The sequence below is a fragment of the Phaenicophaeus curvirostris genome, chromosome 1, assembly GCF_032191515.1.
Source record: "Phaenicophaeus curvirostris isolate KB17595 chromosome 1, BPBGC_Pcur_1.0, whole genome shotgun sequence".
Taxonomy (NCBI): Eukaryota; Metazoa; Chordata; class Aves; order Cuculiformes; family Cuculidae; genus Phaenicophaeus; species Phaenicophaeus curvirostris.
In genome coordinates, this window is record NC_091392.1 from 190,759,496 (window position 1) to 190,787,409 (window position 27,914).

Genomic DNA, 27,914 nt, shown 5'->3' on the forward strand with positions numbered 1-27,914 from the left:
CCCTTCTCAAATCTCTGCATTTGTAGAGGAGCAATCCACAGTCTGTGCTGATTTCAGCAGTGCTGCCTTGAAGGCCATCTAATGACATGGAGGTGAATGTCAAACTCCACAATTGGGATGCAACTGAAATACATATGTGAGTATATCACCGCTTGCTCTGAGCAGGTACACGCAGAATGGTTAATTATCCATGTTAACCAGGGTGGCTTTTGCAGGTAGTCCTGCTACTTTGCAATGCCAATTCTGTAGAAAAAAATAGTGCAAGCAGCCCAGGAAATGTCTGTGGCTGTTGCAGTCTGGAAATCCCTTCTTAAAGAAGGCGAATGTAGGTCTTACTAGGCTATCTGCACAGTCTGGGGAGGATGAGGAGAAGACCTGTCTGGACGCACTGCAGCAGTCCTTGGGCTGGACTCTTGGTTGCAGTTCCTGGGCTCTCTGCCCTCTTCATCTATTGACCTGGCTCTGATCGAATCACTTCAGTCTTTAATGCATGGATTTTCTCTGGCTTCTAGTGCTCAGATCAGGCAACCCGAAGGTCTGTCTAGCTTCATATCTGTCTCTGACAACGGTCACTTCTCAGTGCTTAGCAAGGTGTTTGAAAACAGCACAAATGTGGTGGTGTTTGCTAAATATTCTTCCAGCCCTCTGCCTACTCAGACGATAAATTCTTCAGGGAAGAGACAGTATCTTACACTGTGTTTCTACAATAGAACCCCAGTCAGTTTTGAGGCCAAGTAGTACTCATATCATGTAAACGAACGATATTTAGTGACCTGTGACTGGCAACTGGAGTTGGATTCCCAGCTACATATTTGTTGCTGCTGCTGTCAGACAGGATGGGACAGTCGTTTCCATGCTACAGACAGCTTACTGTTCTGTCCCTATTGCAGGGATTAACACACACACCACTAGCAAGGACCCAGTGAGGGTCTCAAAGTGTTACAGATGATAAGTGTATAACAGGAAAGTCAATTACCAGCTAGTAGATCCCAGCATTACCTTCCAAGGCACAGAATTATAGCCTGCCACTTGCCTTTTGCAGGTCATCTTTCACAGTGTTACAGACCCACATTAAAATGACTTGTGACTAACGGCACAGCAGGGCTTGGTGTCTCTTCATCACTCCGCAGTGAAAGGAAGGTCTTCTCTTTAATACTGCAGAAAATACTTTGAGATTGAGGCTTCAGACTGGCTACAGATGATTTGCATGGCTAAAAGGAATTACTTGTTTTATGTTTTGACACAATTCAGCTCATTGTTTGCATTATTCACAGGCCTAACAAAATTTATGTGTATTTTTTGGTTCTATTCGTTCTATGTACAGTATAGTAATTGTTTGCTTTGGTCCATTACCTGCTTGGACAAACCTTTGTAGTAGAAATTCTGTATTAAAACATTCAAAGAATCGCAACTTTCTATGATGCATTTTAAAAAATAGGTCAGTGGTGCAGCTTCTGTAGAATATGCATTTTAAAAAGGTAAAGAAAAAATAAATATGATCACAAAAAAGGAAGAAGACATTACGATGTGTGTGCTTGGGAAAACCTACCCTGGAAGAAGGTGACTTGTCTGTGATCTCTACAGCAGTGTCTATGCTGTTACAAAAAGGGAAAATAAAAACCCAAAACCAAAAAACCAAAATAAAAAGTGCTACAGACTTACCTAACTAAAGGAAAAGTGGCAAAGAGCTCACATCCTCATTGTTACCCACTGCAGAGCTAATTTGCTTTGGTGAGATCCAGCAGGAATGGTCCAAAACACAACAATGGAGAAAGAGCAGCCTGGGTGCAAGTCAGTATCATCCTATTGACTCCTTGACTCAGTGGATTTCTACTGACATCCACCAAGTGTGAAAGCATCAGCCAATTTAGTCTAAAGTCCTCAGCAAGGGTTGTACTTTATGAGTCACTTATACCAGCTGTGAAGAAGCCAAGAAATACTACAAAATATTCATCAATGAGTCACAATTTCTTCTACATCTGGCTATTTTCTGTAGCTAAAGCAACAAATAATCAACATTTTATGTGCCACCTGTATGTACCAAGAAGAGTTGAAGAGAGCTCAGGCTGTGTTCAGGCATGCTCTTTCCAGCCTGAGGCAAGAAAGAATGAAGCAGTGCATCTGTGTAATAAGTCTGGGATTCACCTGACATTCCAAAAATAGAGGGCAGAAATATTGTGTCAAGCAGACCTAAAGCAGACATGTAAAAGACTGCTAAGGGAAAAAACCCCAAATGCATGTATTTGGGGACAATTAAAATGCCTCCATTCTTTTAGAGTTTCTAAATATTTTGAAAAAGAATGCTATTAATAATCTAGAGAAAATTCATAATCTAAGGCTTTCTTTGCAAGGGAAGCTTGAAATCTTTTTGTTAATAAATAAGAATAACCAACTCATGGACCTGGTGACCATATATCACCAGATTTAGTTGCTGTTTTTATTTGGTTGTCAGTTATAAGGTTATTGATCACAACTGAAACTGGACATTTGAAGAAAAATTAACAAATTTTCAAGATGTGGCAAATCTACCAATATTTATAAAAAGCAATAATTTTTGATCTGATATTTTTATCTGACAATTGCTTCATAGGACAAACTGAATATTTCATATATCATATGTGCATTAAAAAATTAAATTAATTTTTGAGTCAGTGGGTGTATTTCACTCACCCTCCAGTTCACATTAGCAAGGCCTTTTTCACAAAATTTACTGTCTTGGTGCTAACTGTTCACACAGGGTTGCCAAAGTCAGTCACATTGCTGCACAACACTTCTCCACGAATTTCAGTTTGTAAAGAATTTCAGGAAGATGAAGATGAAAGTCACTCTAGCTATGTAAACTGTTACTATCATTGCTTCCACAAAACTAAAATTATGTTCTTAAACTGCTTAAAAGCATTCTTTTAATCCCTCAGAGTTATTAGTCTTGTTTTTCAATTGAGTAACAAAATCAGAATGATCTCCTTGGCTTTCTTTTTTTTTTTCATGAAATGTAGTTATTATTTATCATCTGGGAAGAAGGGCGGCGGGGGAGGAAGAAAAAAAAACAAACTGGAAAGAAAAAGCAGTGGAAAACCAAAACAATTGAATGGTACAGCATTTACAGACTGGTCTTAATTCAGATCAGTATTGGCAACATGTTATTTAGGAAGTACTTTATGGACTCGCTGGCCTCAGGGATTAAATTTTTATATCCTATCAGTGGTCCAAGTAACAGGAATCCTGAAGAAAGTGTAGCCATAACAGAACTGAATGGATGCATGTAATCTGTCTATCATTTGGAGGTATTTTATTTATGCATTTACTACTAAAAGTCCAGTTAGTGAGTCCCTAGTAATTGAGATTACTATAATACATTCCCAGCACATTGTTTATAGCACAGTCCTGTCCTGTTTGTTAGAGTTCCCAACCCATGACAGTATCTTCCCCTTCCCCACAATTTGGTATTCAAAATATGCACCCATCTACTTTGATCTGGGAAATGCTACTCTCCCATTCTCATTATAACACTCTGTTGGCATGAACTGCCTTCTGATGTGGTTAAAAAGTCATCATTATCAATTTAGAATATTAACAATGGATTGATAATTAATTTAACCAAGGTTATGGCCTTTCATTTCCTTCCTGCCTTTTTATCTAACTAAATGCCATCATGCAGCAGACCCTCTGTTTACAAGTAAGCAGTGGGTGGAGATCATCCATTTCTTAGGCCTTTTTCGCATGTTCACCCAGGTCTGAAACAACCCTGCAGAGAATAATCAGAATATTTTATGACTGAATGAGGAACACTCTTTAAAATGAGCCCAAAGACAGTTACCTTTCATCCCAGTTTTTCACTTCATCTCATATCAGACAAGTATCTCTCTAAACTTCAAGAAGGAAAGTCTGTCAACTGCATTTTTATTTTCTCAAAGCAGTACATTTGCAACCATTTACTTCCAAGCACAATAAAATTTGATGACAGCACTGGTGTAGGCTGACGCTTTCCTGCTAGGAGGACAAGAGAAGGAGGAAACTCTGCGTCTTACATGGGCAATGTCAGAGAAAAGCCGTGATCAGCCATTGAGATCTGCACATGCTTACAGAGGTTCAAAAGCAAACAGTTATTTCTGTTTCTGTATTACTCATACACAAAAATGGAGGAAAAAGATCATCTGTCAACATCTGGTGAAGGAAGATGAGTGAGGCTTTAACTCAGGAAAGAAAGTAAAGAGGACTTGCAGTCACTTCGGGAATAGGAGTGAAACCAGTCATCTCATGCAGTGACTTGAACATCTAAGTTAGCAAAAATGCGAGAGAATTGTGTTCTGGTGTGAGGACAGGCAGCCATGGGCTGCATCCAGTTTTGACATGGAGATAGCATCCAAAAGTACGAACAGAAGTTGTGCTATGATTTGCCTTAGTGCAAGCAGTTGGGCCACCTCTAGGAAAAAATCCCATAAGAAAGAACTGGATCAAGGTTAGATTCTTTAACATTTTCCTGGATGCTTTCTGAGGCTGCCACTTTGTACTTTTGCAGCACAGCTCAGGTGCCACATCCATCACACCTGTTCTGCACTGAGATTTCACCAAGGAAGGCAAACTAATGTTGAGTAACCTTCCATTGTGAATTCAGACTTATTACAGTCATTCTCTTATGTAATGTGCAAAATAAACAGCCTTAATTACTATTTACCATCTTTACTTCGGTCATATGTCAGCTTCCTTCTCCCTAGAAAGGCACTCTTTGGTAAGTGGTAAGCCCCCAAATTGATAAAAATAGAAAAAGGAAGCTTTTTCATATGCATTGAGACAAGCATTGTGAAAAAGCAGGAGAGTCAATTTGCCTTCAGTCATTTAATAGCATAACTCATTGCCGCACTGAAGTGGGTCAGCTAACATTATCACTGAGCATTGTGATGGGGAGGAAAGTTAGTGTTGTCTTTGTGTCCCACAGGCTTTTAGGAGTCAAAAGCAAATCAGCTGAAGAAATAAAATAATATGCTGATGAAAATATTTTTTTTTTTTTTAGCTGAGGGTCATTATATCTGGCAGATAGTTTGAGAGGGTTTTTCTTGAGCAGTGCAGTGAATTTTGCTTGGAGGAAGCCAACTGAATCCAGGTCACCCTGATTAGAACAAATAAAATAGGGTTTAGGTATGCCGAAAAAAGATATTTGCCTCAGCCCTTAGTTGCAAAGGGCACAAAATCTCTCCAGCTTGTGCAGGTTAAAGTGTGAAGTGCAAAGCTGTAGTCACTTCCAAGTTATTTAAATATCCCACAGTATTTAAAGTTATTTTGATGATTTCTATTGTAGAAGTCTAAAGATTTCACCGGAGTGACTCAATATTCACAGCAGCATAACAAGGATCTGAAACCTGTCATGTCTGCAACATGACAGGATGTAGAACACCATTGCCTGTCCAGTTAAAACAAGGTCATATTATTAAAATAGAAATCAATATGTTATTGTTTAATGTGCTGCTCACTGTGACTCGCATACATGACTTACCAAGAGAAGCATATAAAAGCAGGTGTTTTTTTAAAGTTATTTTAGGTGTAGACATCTCATCGTGAACAAGATGCTTAAGGGATCTGCACTTGGAGGGGGAGGGGGCAGAATAATAAAATTTTATTGACCTTCCTGGGAGGAACTGAAGTAAAAATATGACGAGGTAACGAGTTATTTAATAAAAATACTCTTTTGCCCTTTCATAGCTCTGTTTATATGACAAATAACGGTCAGCTAATGCTCCTAGGCACTTTGTAATGTGATGATGTAAGTACTTTACCCATTTTGTAGGTGGGGGAACAGGCAGAAAAACCCCACATTCTCATGACAACAGAGGGAATCGATTCAAGAAGTAGAGTCTGACTGCAAGAATTTCACTTCTCCCCTTGCGTTTCTCTTACAAGTACTGGATGTTCCCTCAGTGGTGATTTCTGAGCTCTGTTTTTGCTTCATTCTTTCTTCTCCATGTTATAAATGACCTGATTTTATCTTTCTTAATGTGGAGAGGCATAGCAGTGTCCTTTTTGTGTGCATACCAGGCTTAGAGAATAGCTGCAGATGCGGGGCATTTGTGGCTGTAACCCTTCCCTGCCCATGATAACTCCTTTCCAAAAATGCCCAGACCCATCCACCTGGCAGATCCATCTAAGGGGCCTGTGAGAAGGGGAAAATAAAAGGAAGGGAAAACTTATTGTATGTAAGCTCATCCTGCACCTGGGGTTTTCTTTGGGCCTTGGCAGTTCTGTCAGTTCTTATAGATTAATTCCATAAAAACAAGAAAAATCATAGTATCTTTTCCTATCACATCTACAGTCAACTTGTTTTCTTTATGTGATTTCATCCTGTAGAAGGTTTTCATGATCAAAACCCTGTTGTTTATTGCTCTTTGTAGCAAAGTGTAAACACCATGCTGGTACCTTTATAGGATTTAGGAGTCTTTATTCTGCAAATGTGAGGAGTGAGGAAGAGCAAAGAAGGTTGTTATATGCTCTTATCCTGGTGTAAATGAGGAATTTTCACCCAGCCCACGCACATTTAATTCTCTATAACACCTTTCAGACAGGGGTTGCACTTTGTGCAGGTATTCCCTTACCTATTTGCATGCACTTCACTACATTTTGAGATTACCCTTCACATCTAGCTTGGTGAAATGTAAGCTCAAGGGTTTTCTGAGTGTAATGTGCATTATCAACCAGTTCTCCAGCAGGCATTTTTGCCAGATACATTCCCAAATCCCCTTTTGTTTGCCAAATGTCTCAGCAAAGACTGTGGTTTAGTTTAGCAGTCTACTTGGAGAAGCACCATGGAAGGGAAAGGTGTCAGATACATGCTCCCTGCCAAAGTGCTTTCGAACTTATCTGTCCTGTGGAGCTAATGGGAGCTCTGGGTTGCTTCAGTTTTAAAGATAGCACTGGATCTCTTTTCTTAGAACAAGCATATGAGCACTTGGGAAGTTGCCATGAGACTGACCAAGTCTGGGAGTCAAGTGGCTCCCAGTTGGTTGTGCTTGGAGCTTGATGTGAAGTAAGCCCTGAGCAGAACCTGCCAGCCCAGCCTGCACACAAAGCACAGAAGCCTCGTTTTTCCCCCCTGTGTTAGTTTGCTGTTGAAAAAGAAATATTAAACAGGTAGCTTAGGGTTTCCTTGTCTTGATCAAGGATCTTCAAAAGCTCCCAGTCCTGAAATGGCCATTCAGCAGCTAGATGTAATCATAGAATCATAGAATCATAGAATCATAGAATGGTTTGAGTTAGAAAGGACCTTAAAGATCATCTAATTCCAAACCCCTGCCAAGGGCAGGGACCTCACCCACTAGATCAGGCTGTTCAAGACCCCATCCCACCTGGCCATGAAAACTTCCAGGGATGGAGCCATCCACAGCTTCCCTGGCCAACCTGTTCCAGTGCCTCACCACCCTCATTGTGAAAAATTTCCTCCTAATGTCTAATCTAAATCTGCCCCTCTCCAATTTGTAGCCATTCCCCCTAGTCCTGTCACTACATGCCTTTGTAAAAAGTTCCTCCCCAGATTTCTTGTATACCCACTTCAGGTACAGGAAGGTCACTGTAAGGTCTCCTCAGAGCCTTCTCTTACCCAGACTGAACAACCCCAACTCTCTCAGCCTATCCTTGTATGGGAGGTGCTCCAACCCTCTGATCATCTTTGTAGCCCTCCTCTGGACCTGTTCCAACAGTTCCATATCTTTCTTATGTTGAGAATTCCAGAACTAGACACAAAACTCCAGATGAGGTCTCACAAGAGAGGAATAGAGGGGAAGAATCACCTCCCTTGACCTGTTGCCCACGGTTCTTTTGATGCAGCCCAGGATACGGTTGGCCTGGACTGTGAGCATGCATTGCCAGCTCATGTCAAGCTTCTCATCAATCAGCACTGCAGAGCTCTTTCTCTGCAGGGCTGCTCTCAATCACATCATCCCCCATCCTTTATTGAAAATGGGGATTGCTCCGACCCAGTCGTAGGACCTTGCACTTGGCCTTGTTGAACCTCATGATATTCACACAGGCCCACTTCTCCAGCTTGTCCAGGTCCCTCTGGATGACATCCCATCCTTCCACTTGCAAGGAAATTAATGTAGAGCTAGTGCCCCAGTGGTGCAAATTTGGAAGCTAACTCTGTCATGCAGCTGTAGAGCTGGTATGAAAGGAGAACTCCGTGTGTTTTATATTAGGCATTAGGCAAATCCCTCTTTAAAAGGCTATAGCTTTGAATCATCAGCCTACAAATAAGAAAAATCTTGAAGACCTAACATCCAAACCTAAGTTTCCTAACACTTGCTGTCGGTTGAAATGCCTGATCTGCTCCCCGTGCTGCAAGCCAGAGAGAGTAAACCAGCTCTACTCTGGTCGCACATTTTCATCCTAACTCTGCAGTGTTTTGTTCTCCAAGGACTGACTGCTATTGTGATCCAAGCAAGAAAAAGGAAGTTTTCTGCAAACTTTGCTATCTCATCACAAACTTGCCTTAGGGTGAAGTTGAAGGCCAGTATAGACCAATTCACCTACCTAGAAACAGACATTCACTGCTACATGAGGTGCCACAAGGTATTTCAAAAGATGTGCATGATATGAGTAACAAGCTGTGGGATACTCCAGGAGATCTCACAGGACTAGATGACCGTACTTAGGCAAGTGTGTGACTCTTTTGGAGTTTTACTGTTGAATTCATGAAAGCTAAGATTTTTTTCTCCATATGCCAATCCTCATGGCAAAAATACAGCATAAACCTGACTTGCAGACAGAAGCAGAATTATTTCAGATTTTTAGTAGTTTTGGAATAATTTCTTCATTACCCTCAGCCACTGTGGGAAAGAAAGGGTAGAGTTTGAGTGTGTGCAGTGATGGTTTTGCAAAGCTGATGGAGAGTGTTAACACCCCCAGCCTTCCCAGACTGCTGTCTAGCACCTCATTCATCTGAAGACCTCTGAGCATACAAGGTCTGTGATAAACAAAGGGGGTCTGTATTGGGCCTCTGGGTTTCCAGTGGTTTATTAAAGATTGGATTGTTTAATGTTATCCCTTAATGGAGAGACATTTCTGTGGATTGGGAGTCTCCTGTGTTACCGGGCAAGAAAGAACAAGGCTTTCATGTTACTTGTTTAAACCATTAAGTGCTGATGTTTTGCCATTTGACATGCCATTGTTTCTTGCTTCTTCTAACCAGTCTTGTTTATTCATTCCTTGTGGTTAATTATTGCTCTCATTCTCTTTCCCGCATGTCTTCTCCTGCTCTGTTACTGGATCTGTAGGGGGAAAGTGACTGAGGGGACTAAGTGCAGGACCAAGGAGGAGAGGATTAACTGTCCCTGTGGGAAGCTTGAGTTACTGCTGCCACATATGCACATTTTCCCTGCTAACAGTGAAGGGAAAGTTAACAAAGAGCTTGTCACCTAAAGCAGGGTACAGGGGAGTAGGAAACATTTCTGCAAGTAATTTGTATTGCCTAACCATGACAACACAGTGCAGGCAGTTCAGGTCTACTTATTACTTTTTATTATTCAGTATTTGAATTACAGTAATATCTGCAGGTACCAGGCAGGACGGCAGCAGCATTGTGAGAGATTCTGCTCCAGCACAGACTGGGTCAGTGCTGGAAGTTTATAACTGTATAACTATGTCAGATGAGAATATATTATAAATGTCCTACTAAAATAACTATATTGTCACAAGCCATAGTATTGCATCACAGCAGACCTGCCTTCTACTTTTGCCACTTATTCCCCTTCCAACACAGGAAAGATACGATGTGGGTGAAAACAATTTTTTTTGTTATTTTGAGTATTTAGATTTGAATGCAGCTGCAGCACTTTAATGTTGCTGTAGTTTCGGGCAACATCGGTCCACAAGACAATGCATTTAAGACAGACCCTGCCCCAGAAGGCATCATGTCTCAGTAGGCAACAATTGGGAAAGGAATCAGAGGCATAAATGAGTCATGAATCCACTGAATAACGACACTGGACAAAGTGTACGTCTCCTCCCTGGATCTGGGCTGGCATTTGCCTGCCACAGGAGAAGACAAACAAGTCTTCACTCTAATCCCACAACAGTGTCAATGCAAGTCTACTGAAGTTAATGAAAAGCTGGAGTAATTTTAATTAGGTCTCACGTAAGGTCGGAAGGTCTGGTTTGTTATCTTCAGCTCTCATGAGATAATGTGCCAGGAGCTTCTCAAAAAGTAGCTAGCTAGCACCTTAGTTTTGCTGCCTGAAAGAGCACTGACAACCTGATCTGCCTTGAAGAGTGTCTTCAGCATCTTCTTCCCCATCACTAACTAAAATGGAAATAAGGAATTCAGCTCCTACTAGAGTTTTATATAGTTGCCAATAGGCAAGTTGGCTTCAAATTGTAACAAGTGGTGCTTGAGAAAGTATGAGAATAAACACTTGTGCAGAATTTTCTTGAAAGCTTCATGTAACAAATAATAAAGCAATCAACTTCTGTTGACTTTTTTCCCAGTATTTTAATGCAATGGCTCTGAAATTGACTGATGGCAGCTCTGGAGCTTACTGTTCCTGCAACTGAGCTATCGACTTTTGTGTAGAATAGATTCCTGACACAAGACTAGCGGCCTGACGTAGGCAGCTTTATTAGTTCTTCATATATTCACAATGTTTTAAGCTTGAGATAAACTCTGTTGCTATCAGCTGTGTACTAAGGATACTTTCTTTTAGGTTAGCACTGATGGCACAGCACTTGTTTGCAGTGGGTGTAGAAGCAAAAGTTCCCAGAAAATTGCCAAGCTGAAACAGCAGCCTCTAAGTTCTGCTAGATTTCTGGGATTTTTTTTTTTTTTCAAAATCAGTTATGACAGCAGCAAACACTGATCTATAAAATTCTGGTGGCTATGTCTCTGGCCTGGACAGGCGCACACTCTCCTGGGTGGAAAACTGGTTGGATGGCCGGGCCCAGAGAGTGGTGGTAAATGGAGTTAACTCCAGCTGGAAGCCAGTTACAGGGCTCAGTGCTGGGTCCAGCCCTGTTCAATGTCTTTATCAATGACCTGGATGAAGGCATCGAGTGCATCCTTAGCAAGTTTGCGGACGACGCTAAGCTGGGTGGAAGTGTCGATCTGCTGGAGGGTAGGGAGGCTCTGCAAAGGGATCTGAACAGGCTGGACCGCTGGGCAGAGTCCAATGGCATGAGGTTTAACAAGGCCAAATGCCGCGTCCTTCACCTGGGCCACAACAACCCTATGCAGTGCTACAGACTAGGAGAAGAGTGGCTAGAAAGCTGCCTGGAGGAGAAGGACCTGGGGGGTGTTGATTGGCAGCGACTGAACATGAGCCAGCAGTGTGCCCAGGTGGCCAAGAAGGCCAATGGCATCTTGGCTTGTATCAGAAACGGCGTGACCAGCAGGTCCAGGGGGGTTATTCTCCCTCTGTACTCAGCACTGGTGAGACCGCTCCTCGAATCCTGTGTTCAGTTCTGGGCCCCTCACCACAAGAAGGATGTTGAAGCTCTGGAACGTGTCCAGAGAAGAGCAACGAAGCCGGTGAAGGGGCTGGAGAATATGTCTTACGAGGAGTGGCTGAGGGAGCTGGGATTGTTTAGCCTGGAGAAGAGGAGGCTGAGGGGAGACCTCATTGCTGTCTACAACTACCTGAAAGGAGGTTGTAGAGAGGAGGGTGCTGGCCTCTTCTCCCAAGTGACAGGGGACAGGACAAGGGGGAATGGCCTCAAGCTCCACCAGGGGAGGTTCTGGCTGGACATCAGAAAAAAATTTTCACAGAAAGGGTCATTGGGCACTGGAACAGGCTGCCCAGGGAGGTGGTTGAGTCACCATCCCTGGAGGTATTTAAAAGATGGGTGGATGAGGTGCTGAGGGGCATGGTTTAGTGTTTGATAGGAATGGTTGGACTCCGTGATCTTGGAGGTCTTTTCCAACCTAGTGATTCTATGATTCTATGAAAGATTTTTATGGATCTGTATGTTTTAAACAACCTGTCCGTACATATAGAGTATCGAACCATCTAGGTTAGCATATTTTATCATTTCCTGATTGATTATGATCTCTATGGTGCTAATCAATAAGCTGTGTAGATCTAGGAAGCTATCTGATGCAGATTGTAGCCTAAAGCAGAAATATACAAGTCAAAGCTAAAGTAGTATCTTGGCTTGGTAGCTGGTAATAGGTGACAAATGTGGGTAAGGAAATTTCTGCTATGAATTTAAAGCTGAGAAAACAATGGGTTTAACTGTCAAAGCATGGGATGGCATAACTCTGGGCTAAACAGCTTGTGGCATAAGATGCTTTTATGTGTGGTTCAAAATATATCAAATATGCACGATAAGGACATGCTGCTGATGTATAAGCAGTTACAATACACAGGGAAAAGCAAATCATCAGTTGGATAATGATTGTCACAGTGCTATAAAAATAAACAAATGACTGCAAAAGGAAACTGGAATCGTAAACATCAAGCTGAACTGCTGGAATGCCAGAAAACTCCTGAGATGCCAATATGAAAGTGCTCCTCCGTATTGTACCTCAGGAAAGTATAACTTATTTAGAAACCTCTCAGCATGAGATTCATCACAAAAGTGTCCCTGGTCATAGCAAAAAGAGAGAAGAGCTGGAATAACAGCTTGTGACTAGTAGATGGACAACAGCATTGTTTATTAGCTGAACTGGACTCCCAGCGAAGTGGGACTGGAAAACTGTGGGTTAATGTCCCTGGCAAGATTAACATCTGGAGGTCATTCAATATAGATAGGAAACAAATCCATTCATCCTGCTTTCCAGTTAGTGCGCTGTCTCTAGACAAGTCTGACTTCTATTACCTCCTTGTTGATTTTGTCAGCAAAGTGCATTCACGACGTCTGATTTTAAATGTTAGTTAATAGTTAATTTTAAATGTTAGTTTATCTGGAAATGCCTCCATTAACTAGGCAGAGGATATAGGTTCATTACTTCAGGTGCTTTGTGTTGCATGTAATAAGGAGCCTAAAATATTCCAAAGTGTTTTATATGAATTCTCACTTACTGCATCTGTTGTGGTCAACTTCTGCATATAGTCAGCTAGACAGGAAAAAGTTGTCTGAAATGTTCACTTAACACACGTTAAATTACCCTGTTGTGGTTTGAGTCTAGACTACTTGCAAAGGTCCTTGGTTGATGTTTTCTCACTAGTGCTCTGATAACAATCACTATGGCACTGGACGCTTTCAGGTCTATGACTACAGAAAACAGCAGAGGTGACAAGAGAGGAAATATTGTATGACTACCATTATTCAGGTATGGAAACCACATCCAAACAGCTGGACATTTGCAGATATCCACCTACTGTTCTGAAGATTATTTTATTTAAGAAAAAGTTATTTTGTTTTTTTCATGGCTTCCCATTCACTGTCTTAACTGTGAGCTACGCTGAGAGTACAAGCAGTTGTCAATCTCTTTTTTTCCAGAATACCTGGTATGACAATGTCAACTGGACTGCACAGAACTTTTTACCCAGATTCACATCCTTTCATTGGTGACCAGCTTGTAAAAAATGGGAAGGGGAAGAAAAGACCTGGAGATAAGGCATTGCTATGTTAAATAGCAGGCAGTAACTGACCACTTTACAAAAGTTCACCTATGCTTAGCATCATCTACTGAGTCTGCATTTTGCACAACTGAGTTTTGAACTGATGACTACTGACTGGTCTATCTAGAGTGTTGTAAGACCCTAACTCAAGTACCAGAGTGCAAGATCATACTTCAGAATTGTTTTTAATATTAACAGCAATTATGCTGTCTTTCTCTTCCTTGGCTACTTTATGCTGTTCTGCAGGTCAGAGCTGATTTTCATTTCATGTGTATTTAACTGAGAAAATTTTCTTCTGGATTAGGTGAGAAGGGAGGTCCAGTATCTCTGAGTATTACTGTTAAGAAATATTTCCTGATTTCAGACTCATTTAGGGGCCAAATCAATTACAAAACAAGCTTCTCAGATTCTCTGCACATAATACATACTTTACAGGCAGACAGGGATCAGCTATTCACTGCAGAGTCTGAAGTGCCTGAGGCTCTTGTCTCTGCTTATATCCATTAGAGGTAAACCAGGGCTGATTATAGGGAACACTGTACTTCTGATCACGTCAGTGAGCATAGCTAGCAAGTATTCTGGGGGCAGATTCTCATCTCATTTGCATTGGTGCAAATCAAGAGTAATTGCATTATTCCAGATTGAGAGCAGGTGAACTGACTTAATATGATTTTCTGTCTCAATAAAGTTATTATTGAATTCAGCCAGTGACTCTGTTTTGTCACTGTTTTCCTTTGACTTTATGCTGATATGCAATGTTTAACTTTGATTCAGCGTGAAGCTCACAGCCTGTGCAAAGAGAAGGTCACTTAGGAAGCAAATACAGTGGAGTCCCAGTTCTAGGGCCACTTGCTTGTGAATGGAGTTTGCAGAAGTTGCTTCTGAATCAGATTGTTTCTAGCAAGTCACGTACCTGTCTGCTGGCCCTCATCAAACCCAAACTCAGGGGAAGTCAGTAGCCTTCAAGCACCATAATCACTCATTGCAGAAATGGATGGAGAGAAAAGCAACTCATGCAGCAGAATGACATTAAGCTAAGAGATAAAAGGCACCCTCTCAAAAAAAAAAAAAAAAAAAGCTCGAAAGATGATTTAGAAACAGAAATTCTTCTCATGACCCTTTAAGACAATGTAAGCTCTTTTTTGTTTCCTGCTTATTTCAGCCTGTTCCTGGTCAAGAAATCTACAGCTAATAATTGTGACAGAAAATCTTCCTGTCTGAAAATGATCTCTTCCTAATGGATAGATGATTCCATATGGTTTCATATGTCATAGATGGAGAAAGAACATATTGGACGACTGGCCACAGCTGGCAGTTTGTGTTAGTGCCATATGGATAAACGTGTGAGCTCTACTGCATTGTGTATTTCAAGTAAACCATTTATCTAAACAGGTGCTGACCCACTGGGAGAGCATTTTAATGGTCAAATTTGCAGCATGCAGCAATACCAACCACTCCATTCTCCTCTCCTTTTTCCGCAGTGCAAACACAAAACTCTTAGGTATCATTTGACTCCATTCTGCGTTTCACTGCGTAACTCCATTGACGTCCATAAAAGTACACCTGGACCAGACCCTTTGTAAATGTGACCAGAATCTAGCTCTCCAGACTGCATGGATATTAGAAGAGCAGTCTCCAAAGTTCTCTTCAGGATCTGGTCTGTGATACTCACTTCCAATACGTATTGCAATATTATATTTAGGAGATTAAAATCATTCCACTTATGAAGCTGTATAAATACAGCTTCAGACTTTCCAGTTCCTTAAGCTACTGTGGTCCTTCCCTGGTTGCAGCTGAAATTTTTACACTCCTTTTCTTTCCATGCCATAATCATCTCTTTGTCTAAACATGCTTCATTTTGGAATGCCTTTTGCTTGCATTCCTAGTACATGCGGTTCAAGGTACTTGCTGACTGATTTATGCTGGGCTTGTGCAGCTCCCTTGGAAATGGAGCAGAACACATTCCATCCACCTGCATAATAAAACCAGCCAGTGCCAGGTGGAAGCACTCAAACCACAGCAGAAATAATCTTCACTTAAGTTTTCACTTAGTTATCCGTCTCTCCATCAACTCTTCTGATTGTCTGTGGTATAAATCATGCCTAGGGAGTAAACCTTCATAAAGAAATAGTCTCTAATTATGTTCTATTCTGGAGTTGTGCCATTGCCAGCACCAAAAGACTAGGGTGGGGGAAAATGCCTTGTCTGTGTATCTCAGCAGTATTCTGATAGGAGTGCAGCCCTCTGTTTATTTGGTCCTAATATCCAGAAAGTTGTAATATCAATTAAACTCTCTGGGGTCTTTCTTTTCGTCCTATCTTTTTTTATGAGCAGTGTAACTCTCTTGCCTTATTCCAAGAGGTCATATTTTACACGAGAGTAAATTAGGTCATTTCAGAGTTAAACCAATGCACAGTCCAAAGACTAGACTGGTAATTTCATTAATGAGATATGAGTTGGATTCCCCATGTGCAGGGCAAAGAGTTGGTTTGGGTAGGAAAATCCAAAATTCCATGGTGGTTGGAGGAATAAATCAAACTATCACCCCATGGTTTTTGCTGCTCAGCAGTTTCACATCACTAATAGTTCACCCCCAGCTCCCAAAAGGATGTCAGAGTCAGCTTCAACCCACCAGAAAGAGGATGGTGACACTAATTTGTGTCTCCCATCATCTATCTAACTGTACCTCCAATCCAACATGCATATTCCCCCACTTCAGTTTATTTCTGCTCGTATATTCTGAACATTAGTTAAGCTTTCATAGCGTAACAGTAATAACACAGCTTAAACAGCAAGTTCTCAGCTGTGTTTGGTGCACACTGTGCTGTGGGAGATTAAAAAGAAAATCAGAAACTGCGTGACAGAGATTAAGATGATTCTGAATCACTGTGCATAAAACTGAGTCCCCTTTGTGCCTCTTATCTGCTGTTTGAAGTATCATTAGTTAAGGTCAGTGTTGTGGGGAGCGGGGGAAAAGTCTTTCTGAGAGGATGTGTGAAGCCATTTCAAAAGACAGTGCCTCACCAGTAAATACAGCACAAAAGTTTCAGGTCAGCACTGAAATAGTGAATGAGATGAAGTTGCACCCAAAAGAAAACTCGTTCATCCAGGAGGCTTTCATATCTTGTCACTGGGATAAAAAAAGATCAAAGTGTTTAAACACGTTGATCCACTACTGAAGAAAATTTAGTGCTGGCAACAGAGAGCAGCTGCAGTATAGCTGATGTGTCTAAACTCACAGCAGGGGACTAATTGGTCCTATGAATATAGGTTAGCTTTACAAAAACAAGTCTGAAGGAACTTCTTTCTCATTCAGAGAATGATGGGGATCTATTGGTAAGGGATAAAATGCCAATTTACAGTACGCAGCATCATGAGGAGGGTCAGAGCTGCTGGGAGCAGAGCTGCAGGCTGGGCAAGGGGGGAGTGCATTAGGATCTTCTGCTTTTGTTCAGCTTCTGTTGTACACAGAAAAATCCCATCAATTTGCTCAAGATTATAGCATTAGCTGCAAGCCTTCCTTCAGATGTATTGAATAATGAAATGAGTAAGGGTAGCTCAAAGACAAGCCTTTAATAATATTTGTACAATGTACTGTCCTGGAGGGTAGCCTGCAGAGGGGGACTATTGCCATCAGAGAATTCTGAGTTTTCTATAAAAATTGAAGTGTTATTTTTATACCAATTAGTACTTCAGCAGGGGGTGGAGAATAATGAGGTTGATTATACTTAAAAAAAATAATAATCCAGTGAACTATTCCTGGTCGAATCATAGCTGTAAAAATACATATGACAAGTCTGATGGAGAAGCTGTTATGGCATCTCATTAAACATGTTCCTTCTTGCAGTCCTGGAACTCAACAAAATTGCGTTCCTGTTTTTTTCTAAAGGACCAAGTAGAAAGAAATTCTGAAGCAAAGGTTAGTGATGGGGTTTTTTCCCATGACACTGATGTTGCTTCTGGCAGAAGTAGGAAATGAATCAGATTTTTGCATTTGGGTGTGAATATTGAGAAGTTTGAGTTCTTTTGTGTAGCTGTTAATTACTGAATGCCCCCCTTTTTTTTTCTTGTTCTAAGGGAAAATAAGAAAAATGCTGCAATTCTGATCTGCAACATTTCCCTCATGAAAGTATAGACCTTAGTAACATCATATGTACTCAGTAAAAAGCAAAGGTGGTTCAGCCACTGCAGCCTTTTCAGCTGAGAAGGAGAGACATTTTTCCTCTGGGAGGAAATTAAATACTCCTGTGCTGAATCGTTACAGTACAGTACAATATGCCACTCTTAACTCCAGCTGTTCAGCCCTTTTTTGGTATTTGTAACTCTTTTCATAACAGCAAATTTCACTACATGTACATATATGTTTATAAATATATGTAGGTGAATTTGTGTGTATACATCCAGGCACATAAGTAAAGTGTATGCTTTCATCATTTTTAACACCACCTCGTTCTTGTAACTTTCCAGGAGTATCTGAATTATTCACCCTGGGCTTCCAGGATAATCAGCAGAGGGAGAGAAGGGCAGTCAAAGGCTACAGACCTCTCCTGTCACCACAAATTAAAACGTTTTCATAGCTCCAGCCTTGATTGCTTCTTTGCAGTGGGGACTCCAGTTAAAACTATTCAAATGTCAATATGCTACCTAAATGCAGGAAGCAAATTCTGCCATGGTTTCCAGCAAGGGGATCACTGCATGCCTGGACATGACAGCACGATGGCCAGTATGGCAGATGCTAAGCATTCAGTGATGGGATAGACATAGAATGTGGTGGGCTACAGAGGAAGGACTGCAGTTATAAATGTATTCTCTAATTCATGGTGCATTTTGCCATTTGGGATGTGATAGGATATCCCACCTGGATTCTCTTTGCTGACTGGGAATGGTGCTAGTCTTTCTCAAGTATTGTGTCAAACCTACCAGCCCAGAAGATGTCTCAAGTGGTGATGTCTCTCAGAATCAGAAGCATTCTTAGTTAGTCCCAGGAGAAACACTGCCTGTTCATCTTTGAATCTGTCATGTGTTGGGGTGTGATCACATTGAGCTGGAGAAGAAAAGCTGTGGCTGAGACACAGGGGATGGTTTGTGAAGAAGTCCCTACATCATCCTCTTTGAATCCACTCCTTTCTTGACATGCTCTCCAGCAGTGTTACACTCCCAGGAAGCAAGGAGACAACAGTGAGGAGAACACTCTGCCAACCTAGGAAGCACTGATTTTCAGGAACAGTGTCATTGCCCTTTGTTCACACAGTACTTGTCTCACTAATGTAACAACCAGTTGATTTACACTAGTAAATCAATTACAAATTAAGGAATGGGTTAAGCAACATATTTCAGGCACAATGTGCCCCCAAGCAGCGCAGAACTATCTACTTGTTGGTCCACGCCAGCAGCTACATAATGTAGGAAACAGCTTTTAAAAATATGTTAAAAGATTATTTAATATCCATTTCATGTACCATTAATTTATTACAGTGGTTATACTGGGACCTTTTACTTTGTGTACCTTGTTAATCGTTGGTGTCTGGCATTTTTTCTGCTTATTCTACTCTCAAGAAATTTGGAAACAGAAACGTTTCAGTGGAGTTTTTGTAGAAAATTTGTTACCTTTGGCAAGCAGGATACAAACATAGCAAGGAAGTTGCAATTTTCCTGAAATCAAGCATTTTCAATACAGAGTTTTTTAAGGTTCAGATCTACAAGTAACCTACGGAATGAACAGATAGCATGTATAAGGTGATATGCAGGAGCATTTATAGTCTGCAAGAAATGTGGGCTCCACATAGCTGAGTCTACAATTGCCAGCCTTTATTAGGGTCAAGTTCTTCATCCTTGAGCTCAATAGTTGTATTCCTGTAAACTTCTCAATGTCAGCTTACCTACCCACTGACAAAAATACAAATAGGGGCAGCAATTACCCTTCATTGCAAAGTGTTTGAAGGGGTTTGGATTATAGATCAGTGTTGGATAAAGGGAAAGATTATTGCTTCCATTTAACAGCTTTAACAAAAAGTGTATTGATGGTGAGGTTATGTTTTAGTGTTGTCTGAGTCTGTGCTGAAAGACCGGAAGCCATTACAGAACAACAGTTGAGCAACAATTATCCAAACATCGGTTGTGAACTAGGAAACATATTGTGATACTCTTCTAGGCAATACAGAAATTCCTTCTTCTACAAGGGCATTTATAATATACAGTTCAAATAGGCCAGGAGAAATTGTTTTAGTTGTGAAATGAACCCAATAGAAAAAATATTTTTTCCACAGAAGTAGATGAAAAAATGATCCAGAAGTCAAAGAATTTTTTTTTTCATAGTAGACATGGAAAACATTTATTTTGGAGATACCAGAACACAAAAGATGTATTTTAGTGGTTTGAATTTAGCCATACGGATTATAAGCACTTTAAAGCAAACTTTGTGGTAGTGTCCAAAGAATGGTTTGTTAATTAAATGGTATGTTAACTTCAGACTTTGCAAGTACAGGACCAATTTTATTATGAGAGAGAGACTGTTTCATTTTGGTACGATTACTTAGCTCACCTGAAATCTAAAATCAATACATCAAATTCCCACCACAGAAACAGTTCAACTAATATCACGACATTTCAGACTGAAGAAAATGCCAGTGTTCTTTGTTCCAGTTGGCGAAAACTGGATTCTGAAAACTGATTCTGCGCTCAAATTCTTCTGGCTTGATAAAATAAGTTATTTACTGGGCTTATTATCATGGTCAACTCTAGTGTTTTAAACAGCATCAATACTGAAATGCAGCTTAGCCTTTGTCAAGGCAACATTAAAATTATTCACTGAAGGTGTAGGTATTCAGTTGCACTGAAAAAACATCACTTTGGGTGAGACTCATTGACTATTAACTTAGTGAGAACTAGACGTCTAAGTGAGTCTAGCTCTTTAACGTCTGGTATTTAGACGTCTAAAGTTAGCTGAGATAAATCTGTGATGACCAAAGTATATACAAACAAATGAGACTTAGATAAGGCATGATTAAAAGTAGGAAGCCAACATTTTGCACAAAGCCTATCTGGTGATCTTGCAACAAATGAGGAAGAAGATCTTCGTATACAAAAGGCACAGGACAGTAACTCTTTGATGACCATTAAAATGTAATTCTGCGGAAGCTCAATAGGACACATTCCACATTCTTTACTTCTGCTAGCATTTCCTAGAAATCCTATTTTTCATATGAAATTATTACACACAGAGAAAATTATCTTAATTCCGAGAAGACTCCGCTGTGTAACCTTTTCCATCTTTATCTATAAATGTAGTCGTCCAGCTGCTTAAAACTCAGCCTCACTGTTCTTCAAAAAAAAAAAAATCATAACAGAAGAGATAAAATACCATGAAATGGCCCCTATACACAATTGGAACAGATTGGGATGTTCAAAACCCTCACACTGCTGGGAGCCACCCCAACTGATGTGGTTCAAAATTTACTTGATGTTTAGGCTAAATGGAAGAAGTGTTTCAGGAAACAGCTTTCCAGGCCACAGTATCTTTCCATGTCTATAGTTCCTCCCTCAGGGTGATTCAGTCTGCACTATCCATGTCCCTCTAATGGTCCTCCCTTGTGTACTTTTTCTTCAAAAGAGGGATGGATAACAACCCTTAACACTTTCCCAACCACATTAGTGTCCAGGGATGATGGTCCCTCTGGGAAATCTTGTCAGCTGATATGGATTGGCTATGAAGAACCTCCTGCTAGATTTCTAAGCTCTGGCTTCCCTATATATTTCCCACCAAGGGCTGATTGTGTGGATGATTATAATATCATTGTTTTCTGATGACAAGCTGTCTGTGTATGGTAGCATAATATTATGTTAAAGCCAATAAATATTTCTACACAGAGTGTCTATTTGGTGTGAAAAGAGAGGATGCGCAGGTCTGGAGCATGTTTATAGAATCATAGAAAAATTTAGGTTGGAAAAGACCTTTAAGATCATGAAGTCAAACCATAAACCTAACACTGCCAAGTCTACCACTAAGCTATGTCCCCAAGTGTCACATTTACATTTCTTTCGAATACTTCCAGGGATGGTGACTCAATCACTTCCCTGGCCAGTCTGTTCCAGTGTTTGAAAGTACTTCTAGTGAAGTAATGTTTCCTAATATCCAATCTAAACCTACCCTGGTGCAACTTGAGGCCATTTCCTCTTGTCCTATTGCTTGTTACTTGGGAAAATAGACCAACATCCGCCTCCCTACAACCTCCTTCCAGGTAGATGTAGACAGCAATAAAGTTATGGTAGTGCTAGTCATTGCAAAGGAATACGCTGCTTTACAGAAAGATTTCCCTTGACTCCACTTAAGCCAAAGAGACTCTCTCCTTTTTTCACTTGCTGCCTATGATCTCCATATACATAAGCCATGATTTCCTGTTCTCCATGGGGGAATAAAATAATGAGACATTGTCCAGTGAGCAGGGCTTGATTTGGGAAAATTATTTTTGTTTAATTTCCACACACACTGTCTTCTCTTCCTGTCTCACCCTGCTTACCTGCTGTGTTAAAGAGCAAAACCTCAGTCATCACTTACAGTAGAGGGTAATAACTGAAAAAGGGAAGGAAATAAATGTGCATCATGGAGTCAATCAGCAGTAGCTAGCTTATATATTTATGTGTTTATTTAACCCTGGTCGTGAGTAAGTATCTCCAACTCATCAGGCTGTCCCCGTTCAGCCACGATGCTCTGAGAGAAAACTTGATGTCAGGCATATATTGAAGCTATACTGACTCCAGTAACACTCAAACTTGTGCTTAATGGCAAACACCTCCTAAAAGCATTATTTGGGGATGGAGTGGATTACAGAACATGTCTAACTGTTTTGCAGGATCCTCTGATCAGGCCCAGAGATGGGAACTGAAGTATTCCTGGTCAGAAATGCATAATTAGTCTGAATGGCCTTGGTGAAGGCATATCTACCATCTACCTCCTCCCCTCAGCCTCCCAGTGGCAGCTGGGTGATCTACAATGATTTCTTGTGCTGTTGAGGATGACATTAATTGCTGACATCTTGGGGAGGGTGGGGACGTTTCTTGCAAAATGGATGCTGGCATAAGGAATTCAGTTGGTACCACAGTGACTCAGGGACATCACACCTACCGTGAGTTAACAAATAATGGACCAAAGCAGCAGGCAAGGCAGGAAAAACTGCTGTTTCCAGTGCTAAACACTGCTTAGACCCCTCAGTTGCTTTTTGAGTATATGAAACTAGGATACATGTCCAAAAAGCCCCTAGGCAAGCAAACCCCCCAAAAATCCAACGATCCAATCATCAAACAATCTAGTCATGAAAAGACTGGGTTAAAGAGCACAGGAGGCAAGAAATTGTTCTCTCCTTGTATGCGGTCTCTGATGCAGACACATTGTTTTCACAACACTGATGATGAAAGCATTTTATTTTCATATGCTTTCTAGGGTGCAATGTAATACATCAGAATAAATCATTGTATCATATGCCTGTTATGTGTGAAACCTGATGCACCAAATGTCAAGGTTGCTCGCTTTGATTAATCAATGAATATTGCCAATTTTGCTAGCAGTCTTGAGGAAAGATATTTTAGTAAGAGGGGAAATGTTGACTTGATACAAAGATATCAATAGAAAGATTTGATAAATTTATATAAATTTGAAGATTGTTTTGTTTCAAGTAAGGAGAAATTACCCTTGAGTCTGTGCTTTCGTAGAAAAACAGTACAGCTTTCCCCCTCCCTGCCCCCCCCGCTATTTTCACTTATTAAATTAATTCAATAATCATCATATTTGAAAAGGCATTCATTTCAACTACTATGGAAAAAAAATTCTGATCAAATCAAAAGCATTAGCTTCAAGGCCACCCTTCTTCCTATGAAACAGGAAGTATCTGTGTGGTAAATTAACTATGGGTGAATGCTAAGTCTTTAATGAGAAAAATCATGCTCTGTCGAATTCAGCCTTTCATGTGAAAGCTGTTTGGGACCTTACTGAAAAGAATGTGTTAATCAAGAGAAAAGCGTAATTAGTGTCTTGTCAACAGACACAAATGGGAAAGCCTGGTGAAAATGAGCTTGAAATTAACTCCAAAAAACACACACAAAAAAGAGTTTTTCTGTAAGGTTTTTGGAGAGCTTGCTTTATACTGCACAGTGATTTATGACAATTGGAATCTCACTATTTCTGCAATTAATATTGCTGGATGCTTCCTATTCAGGGGAATTTTAATCATAATAATGCAAATGGAATTATTATTGCTGCTGTGCCTCAGAGTTCATATTTCATATTGAGCCAAAGGTTCAATATTCAGCATCCTTCTCAATGGAGCATTCGCATTGTATGGATAGATGAATGTGCACCAAAGGTAAAATAACTGAATTATATAAACCAGAAGAGTATGTCTGGCACATAGCTTCTAATATTCCTGTTTTGCTGTAAGGTCCCAATTCAGGCTTTTTAAACCAATAATAAATTATTGCAATGCACTCCTAATTACACCTCACTGAAGTTCTGTATAGTATAATAGAATTGCCGATGGACTTAGATCAAGTTTCTTATGCCTATTTTTAGCAAGTCAAACAGAATTAATTTCCAACTAGGCTTTTTTTAAAAGTTGGGAATGAAAACAAGTTTTAATTATTTCCTAATATAAGGAGAATATTGGTGACAAACACTTTGTCCTCCAAGTCTTTTTGTACTAAATATATTAATGAAAAAAGCAGAAGCAAGAACACACGTTAATTTTGACATGTGATTAAAAAATATAATGAGTATTTATAAGTTTCGCGCCTACAAATATTTTCTAAATTGTCTTCTTCATAGTTTTACCTCCCTCTGTGCTCCCTTAGATCATTTTTTAGCTCATTATTAGCTTCTTTATTACTGCTTATGCTCCTGGAAATATTTGATCCTTTTTCATTTTCCTTCTTTTTCTTTCCTTCTTTTTTGGGTTGTTTGGAATCATAGAATCATAGAATAAACAGGTTGGAAAAGACCCACCGGATCATCGAGTCAACCATTCCTATCAAACACTAAACCATGCCCCTTAGCACCTCATCCACCCATGCCTTAAACACCTCCAGGGAAGGTGACTCAACCACCTCCCTGGGCAGCCTGTTCCAGTGCCCAATGACCCTTTCTGGGAAAAATTTTTTCCTAATGTCCAGCCTAAATCTCCCCTGGTGGAGCTTGAGGCCATTTCCTCTTGTCCTGTCCCCTGTCACTTGGGAGAAGAGGCCAGCTCTTCTCCCCACCTTGGGGTTTTTTTGCCCATGAGTTTTGATTGGTGAGGGGGTGAGAGGGAAGAGGGGTTAATTGTCCTTTTCTTTTTTTTAAATCCTGCTTGTTTTTATTTAAAAAAACACATTAACTTGAAGTTTCTGAGAATATTTCAAAGCTCATTCAGAAACATCAATGAATATTTCAGAAAATAAATAAATTAAATGCAAGGAAAGTCCATGCTACAAATGCCTTTCCTAACACTCTTCTCTGTCAAAGAAAGGTGTTCTTTTATTTTCATCCAAAAGGTATGCAACTACCATAATAAAACTGTTTATCAGGAGGTGACCGTAGAGGAAGTCATGCATATGGACAGGGTGAGACCCTACTTTGGGGAGAAGAAAAGAGTGCAGCCATAGAGCAGTGACTGACGCTTAACTGTCTATCACATGACATAATTTTCCTCTTCATAGGGAAGGCAAGACATCCCTAGGTGGGGAACTAATTTTAAACTTTACAGATTCAGGTGCAAATCCAGTACAAATTTTCTGTATAACCTGAAGGAAAGTGCTTTAGTCCAGGTCCTCAGAAATATTTGAAGGTCCAGATGAGTGAGAAGGATGCTGTGGTTTTCTGGCAATGCTTTACACCTAGTTGAGCTCAGCCTTTCAAAATGGCATTCAGGTCATGATATAGATATCTACATATTGACATACAAACATAGATTATTTTTTTTTCCTTTTTTTAAAGAAGAGACTGTGATGCGTTTTATAGTTCATACCAGAGACACACAGGCAGATGACATAGCAGCTTCCAGAAGAGCGATGTAAATGCAAAAGCAAACATAACCTTTCAATTTGCAGCCACAACTGCTACAAGAGCAGAGCTGACCACCTCCTTATTTCCTCTGAGCTGGAGATTATTCACAAAAGTGAGAATAATAGCATTTCCCTACCTTGACAAGTAGTTTACATATATTAGAAATTAGGAGAAATATAGATATTATGGGAGGGGACCTTAAGTGCACCAGAGATCTGAGAGAGAAGAACAAACAATTTATTCTTACCTTCTCCTCATTTCCAGATCTCCCAGAAAAGCATCTGGGTGAGCAATGGACTCTACTTCTTTTGTTTTTTACTTTTTTTGTTTTACTGATGTGAACACCAGCAAGAGAAGAGACTCACAAAATAAATTCAGACGGGCCTTGATAAGGACCCTGTGATGTTGATTAAAAACCATCCACAGGGCCATTAGCAAAGTGAGCTTATAAATGAAAATGCGATGAATCGTATGAGTTTTCTAGTGAGAGAACATCAGCAAGCAGTCTGGAGTCCAGCCTTCTTTAGACATCTTCATTGATTAGCCAAAAGACAAGAAAGGAGTACATGTTAATTAAAATCGCAGACGATCCAAATTGGGAGACAATGCATAAATCAGTGAAGACAGAGAGATGAGAAACCTTAGTGACTAAATGACAAAATGAGATGCAGCTTGTGGGGAAGAAATAATCTGTATGAGGAGACAATCAGCAGAAAGGAGGATGGCTCAAAAAGCAGAATTAATGGGAGGAAACCAAAATATAGACCATGGAGTAAAGGGCAATGTATCAGAGCAGGTATTTAAAGGTGAACTTTGTACCTGTTCACTGCACAGCTTGGATTCAAATTTATTTACAACTGGAAAGATTAAAAGGTCAGTGTAGTTCAGACCATATATGCAGAAACAGGTTGCCAAGGAAAGACATGGAAGCCCACCCCTCTAACAGCCTGCTATCACATCATTCACATTTCCTGATTTTATTTTTTTCGAAGATGTCGTGCACCCAAATCCTTGTAAAATAAACGCATATGAAGGAAAATGGGTAGCCTGGGAAAGATTCCCCAGCAAATGTGGCTTTCAATGAAATCATGCACACCCAATTGCTGCAAATGCTTCTCCACCCCATCAGCCCCTATGGGACTTTGTCTCCATGAGGCAAGGAGAGGAGCTAAGAGAGGGGGCTTGGTGCTAAGCAGCTAATGAGAGGTGTAAGAGGAGAGGAGCCCCAGTATTGTGCCACATTTTCTTTGAATACCCTGCCTTTAGTGTGACAGTTTTGTCATACATGTATTGTTACTTTTAAACTGGAGCTCTTCAATTCCACAAGCAACTTGGATAAGAAAAAATTTGCTGATGTGAGTGGAAAGAACAAGACGCATCTGTGTAAGATCTTAGCTATTTTGCTGTAACAAAGGTAAAGGATAACCACACAAATAAGGAAATTCTTTCACTTTTTGAGGATGGTAAAATTGCATTACAGGGATAAAACAACTAGCATGTTACTCAGAAACCCTTGAAACTACAGTAGAGGACCTGGTAAATTACTCTTTTGACAAAGGGACGGATGTTTGCACATCTAACGAAGGAGAGGCATTTAATTCTAAGTGCTGTAGGGAAAATCTTAGTTCGTATTTAACAGATGCATTTATGTCCATGGGATGAATAAGGATACCTTAGAACAGTGCTGATATGACATTACACGAGGAACCACATATGTATAGATGACTGTTTTATGTGCCTTATTTAATTCTTAGCAGTTGTTTTCAATTCTTTTAGCATAGAAAATAAGTTAAAAATCAGTACTCAAAACACTGATTTTTTTTTCTTTTGCCTTTATCTTTTTACAGGTAGACTGAGAATACCACATGTCCAGGTTAACACTGCATCCTGCAAGAAGTGTTTGATGGATTATTCTTAGATATTTTGAAGAGAGTAAATATAAAAAGTGAGTACTAATTCCAGTACCTGAAATGTTTTAATCACCTTTTTTTGGTTTAAAATCAAACTATGATAGTTGTAGTGGTTCTTGTGCGGGTATCTCTGATTGGAGATGTGAGGAATTTCACTGATTCCTTTAGAGCATGTCTATTATTGATCTGTGACTATTTTTATTATCTGGCAATGAGAATGTGCTGTGCCAGGCATTCTGGAAACATAGACATTCTCTGCATGAAGTAACTACATCGATGTACAAATCAAGAAGCCATGGATAGTGACAGACAGATGGAGAACCATGGATGTAATAAGAGAGTGCTGGTCAATATGATAGGCAATACTACAAAGCATCACAGCCTGGCCCTTGTCAGTGCTTTCTAGATACTACAGCACAGAAAGTAAGAGAACGATAA

The 27,914-nt window shown here is 40.2% G+C and overlaps 1 long non-coding RNA gene across 1 annotated transcript in view; it reads left to right on the forward strand.

Annotated features, from left to right (window-relative positions):
* The window catches only part of LOC138735351 (uncharacterized), a 197,375-nt gene extending 169,864 nt beyond the window's left edge, over nt 1–27,511 (forward strand). The window contains exon 3 of the long non-coding RNA XR_011339711.1: nt 27,414–27,511. This is a non-coding gene — a long non-coding RNA (uncharacterized lncRNA). The remainder of the gene's footprint in view (nt 1–27,413) is intronic.
* Nucleotides 27,512–27,914: the final 403 nt, after the last annotated feature.